This window comes from Hibiscus syriacus, unplaced genomic scaffold (genome assembly GCF_006381635.1).
Source record: "Hibiscus syriacus cultivar Baekdansim isolate YM2019G1 unplaced genomic scaffold, ASM638163v2 tig00109949_pilon, whole genome shotgun sequence".
Lineage (NCBI taxonomy): Eukaryota > Viridiplantae > Streptophyta > Magnoliopsida > Malvales > Malvaceae > Hibiscus > Hibiscus syriacus.
The window spans coordinates 253,717-259,061 of NW_024062537.1; positions in this window are offsets into that span (position 1 = coordinate 253,717).

Consider the following 5,345-nt stretch of genomic DNA (forward strand, 5'->3'; position numbering starts at 1 on the left):
ATCATACCTAAAAGTCTTGGGATGATAATTTTTTTTGAAAAGATTTTTCTTGTGGAAGCTTGTCTTGCCACGACAAAACATGAAAATTTGGATTGGTTATTTCTATGTTGGGTCTTTAAATCTTTGTCCTTTTTAAGAGAACCTGCAAACACACATCATTATGCATTTTATGTCATGGTCCTGTTTATGCCTAAAATGTGTGCAATGATGCATTTATTTTTAAGGTATTTCTTTTCAAACGAGAATTTATTTTGTTAACGGCCTTGTCCTTCAGTTTGATTTGGGCATGAAAAATCAATCAACATTCCATCTCAATCAATAACCCTGATTAGGCACTCTTTGGTTGAGCTTGACTATGATTCTCTTTACTCTTTATCCTATGTGCTTCTCATGACCCGCTATTTAATCAGTGACAAAACCTCTTGGGTTATCCCACATTGTTGAGTATTCAAGTATATCCCAAGGCTTTAAATTCTTGTGCTATGACATTGCATAAGCCTTATGCTAAAACCATTTTCGGCTTCAGAATATCTGTATTTTCCAAAACTTTTTGTACAATAATGCACAATGACCTCATGTTTCCCGAGTTAATCTACATGTTTTTATTTTCAATAAGTATGCTTGCAACGTGGTTAAAAACATCTTTTTATTTATAAATAAAGAGTTTGGATGAATACATGGCAAACTTTAACTAGAATAATAAAAACACAGTAGGTGTCCTCAGACATCAATAATACGAAGCTTTTGAAAGACACGCCGTAAAAAGACCTGAGTGTAGCTTCTGTCAAGGGGATCTTGATGATTGTGGTAATGCGTAAAGGTGTGAAGTTCCCCCTGTACTGCCAAATTCCCTACTGTTGGATATCATAAGCCAGCGTTTGAGTCTCGTTTACTTTCTTGTTATCCAAGCTTTTCAATTTCCAACCCTAACCCATGACTATCATATCAAGCTTTTAAAACTAATTCAGAACCTCCACCATGCATGAATTCTAAATTTACACCATTCTCAAGCCAACCTTTACGGGTTTTCAACATGAGACCTTTACTGGTTTCAAGACGCCCTTTACAGGTTTTATCTGAACCCTTCTTTTATTTTTCTTTTCCTTTTTCCTCATTTTTCTTTCTTTCTTTCTTTTTTTCCATTCATTTTTCCATTCATTTTTTCAGGCGAAATACTTCTTGACTGCATCAGCATTCAGGGTTAGATAACTCTGGTCCATCCATCTCGGTGAGGATCAAAGCTCCTCTAGAAAAGGCCTTCTTTACCACATAAGGTCTTTCCCAATTTGGCATCCATTTTCCTCGAAAGTCTTTCTGAATTGACAAAATCTTTCTTAGCACCAAGTCTCCTTCTTGAAACTCTCATGGATAAACCTTTTTATTATGTGCCCTTATCATACGTCTCTGGTACATTTGCCCATGACATATAGCTTTTAATCTTTTTTCCTCAATCAGGTTCAATTGATCATACCTAGCTTGCACCCATTCTGCTTCATCTAACTTAACCTCTGACAGCACTCGTAGTGACGGAATCTCAACCTCGATGGGTAACACAGCCTCCATACCATAAACTAAAGAAAATGGAGTTGCCCCAGTAGACGCCCTCACTGAAGTTCGATAGCCAAACAGAGCGAATGGTAATTCTCATGCCAATCTCTATAAGTCTCAGTCATTTTCTGTATGAGCCTCTTGATGTTCTTATTGGCTGCCTCTACCGCTCCATTCATCTTTGGGCGATAAGTGGTGGAATTATGATATTTAATTTGGAATTGATTACATACTGACTCCATCATCTTATTATTTAAATTCAAGGCATTGTCAGTGACAATCCTTTCTGGTAGCCCATACCGACAAATAATTTCTCTCTTCAAGAAATTACAACTGTGACTGAGTGACATTTGCATAGGATGCCGCTCTACCCACTTAGTGAAATAGTTATTGCCACAAATATGAAACGATGGCCATTAGAAGCTTTGGGTGAAATTTGCCCAATGACATCCATGCCCCACATAGAGAATGGCCACGGAGCAGTCATTACATGTAATGGATAAGGAGGGGTGTGGAGCTTATCTCCATAAATCTGGCATTTGTGACACTTTCGTCATTCTAAATGGCATGCTTAGGGTAGCTTTGATTTTTAATATATTACAGGATATCGTAATACAAGAGATTTCCATCCTCTTCCTCTTCTATGCTATAGCAATGGGATGGATACCCGTAAGCTTTCATCGTAATAGGCATCTTGCTTGAATATTCATTGACTTTGAAAGCTGCTGCCAAAGTGGCCAGAGCATCCGCCATTTGATTCTCTTCTCTGGGGAGATAATGAAATATCACCCTCTCGAATTATTTAATGAGCTCTAAGACCAACTTCCGGTATTCCACCAACTTCGTATCTTTTGTTTCCCATTCACCTCTGAGTTGATAAATTACCAGGGCTGAATCTCCGTATACTTCGAGTATTTTCACTTTACGCTCAATGGCAGCTTTCAGACCCATAATACATGCTTCATATTCGGCCATGTTATTTGTGCAATCAAAATTCAATCGGCTGGTGAAAGGATAGTGTTTTCCACAAGGTGAGATGAGAATTGCCCCATCCCGTGCCCTAAAGCATTAGAGGCACCATCGAAATTCATCTTCCATTGTTCATTAGTAAAGGAAACTGCATTCTCTGTTGAAATAACCATTAAATCTTCGTCTAGAAAATCGAAGTTCAGTGGTTCATACTCTTCAGAAACCCTACTTGCAATGAAATCGGCCACAACACTTCCTTTAACTGCTTTTTGGCTTACATATTGGATATCAAATTTTGACAATAAGATTTGCCAACGAGCCAATCTTCCAGATAAAGCAGGTATATCCATTAGATATTTCAGAGGATCAAGTTTAGATATGAGCCAAGTAGAGTGATACAACATATATTGTCTGAGCCTTTGGGTAGTCCAAACTAAAGCACAACACAACTTTTTTATTGGTGAGTACCTTGTCTCGCAATCAGTAAACTTTTTGCTGAGGTAGTAAATTGCTCTTTCTCTTTTCTCAGTTTGATCATGCTGCCCTAGTACGCACCCCATTGAATTCTCAAAGATTAATAAGTAGAGGATTAATGGTTTGCTGGATATTGGTGGTATTAATACTGGAGAATTCGACAAATATCATTTTATTGCTTCAAAAGCTCCCTGGCAATCATCATTCCATACCCCTGGGTTATTTTTACGGAGAAGGCGAAAATGGGATCGCACATCTCAGTTAATATGAAATAAATCGGGCAATGTAGTTAATCTTCCCAGAAATCCTCGAACTTTTTGTGTTTTTGGGGGTGGTAAATTCTGAATAGCTTTGACCTTGTCAGGATCTACTTCAATCCCTTTTTTGCTTACTACAAACCCTAAGAGTTTTCCCGATGTTACCCCAAAGGTACACTTGCTTGGATTGAGTTTAACTGGCAGCTCATTAATCTTTGGAAGAGTTTCCTCAGATTCTCGATGTGTTCTTCCTCCATTTTAGCTTTAACAATCATATCATCGACATAGACCTCTATTTCCTTGTGCATCATGTCGTGGAATAGTGTTACCATGGCCCTTTGATAGGTTGCCCCTGCATTCTTTAGTCCGAATGGCATCACCTTGTAACAGAACGTACCCCACATGGTGACAAACGTAGTTTTTTCCATATCATCTAGATGCATCTTTATTTGATTGTAACCAGAAAACCCATCCATAAATGAAAATAGAAAGTTTCCAGCTGTATTGTCCACCAGGGTGTCTATGTGTGGGAGAGGGAAATTATCTTTTAGACTGGCCCGATTAAGATCTCTGTAGTCTACGCACATGCGAAATTTTCCATCTTTTTTTGGTACTGGAACAACATTCGCTACCCATTCCGGATACTTGGCTACTTTTAGGAACCCAGCATCAAATTGTTTCTTTACTTCTTCTTTAATTTTAAGTAACATTTTGGGTCGCATCCTTCTGAGCTTTTGTTGTTTCGGTTTACATTCAGGCTTTATTGGCAATTTATGTACCACTAATTTAGTATCTAACCATGGCATGTCCTCATACGACCAAGCGAACACATCTCTGTACTCTCGAAGCAGCTGAATCAGATTTTGTCGTCCCTCAGCAGATATGATGGTGCTAATCTTTATCTCCTTTTTATCCTCATCTCATCCTAGGTTCAAGATCTCAATGGGCTCTTCGTGAGGCAGAATTTGTTTATCTTCTCTTTCTACCACTTTTAGTAGTCAGAAGATAAGTGGCTTCCCTCTCACTATCATAACCTTCAATTTCCCCTTGACATAGGCAAACTCAAAATCTATCTTCAGGTCAGACTTATCAGCATTCATACTATTGATATTGGAGGTCCTGAAAGAATAACGAACGAGAGGATATATACATATACAAATACAGGAGAATCTATCCCATATCAAAATAGAATGAAATAATATATAAAATCAGACTTATCAGCATTCATACTATTGATATTGGAGGTCCTGAAAGAATAACGAACGAGAGGATATATACATATACAAATACAGGAGAATCTATCCCATATCAAAATAGAATGAAATAATAATATATAAAAAAGAAAGAAAGAAATAAATAAATAAATAAAAGAATGGAAATGATGATATTTGCCATTTCGTGAATTAAGAGGAATGCATCATTTATTTAAAAAAAAAAATAGATAGATTAACCCCTTACAAGAGATCACCTATTGCCTCAGGGTTTAAACAATAGGGAAAGTTTTTGTGCATTACTCTGAAATAGTTTTGTAAACTACAGGTAATTCTTCTGCAATCCAATTGTTTAGCACAAAGCCTGGTGGTGCGGGATAGATGCCCATAGCCTTTCCGTCTTCGATTCCTTCCTCTGATATCACATTTATGCCCAAATCCTTTAGGGTATTTTCAATAACAGACTCTTTTGATGATCGACTCCCCTGAAACATATGACCCCCAGATATGAAGGTGTCACGCAACAATGGGAAATTCATGGGTTCCCACTTAATATCTTCCCGACTAACCTGGCTTTCCTCCTTTCTTGGCTTTTTTGAACATTTTTCAACTTTTTCTTTAAGGTCGGGTGATATCCCAGACCAAAACGGTCTCGCTTAAGACCAGGAAAAACTGGACTAATATTTTCTTGTAGGCGGCTTCCCAGCCCTCTTCCAACCTTGGCTCCTCTTCCCATATTCATTTTCAGTTCCATTTTGGTACAATTGGATAGCATAGGCTTCGGAATTTTCTTTCTTTCGGCAACAAAGGTGGCATTAATGAATTCCAAGGCTCTGAAAGAGCACTTGACCGCATCTTCATCTATTTCGACATATGGAGCAGTAGT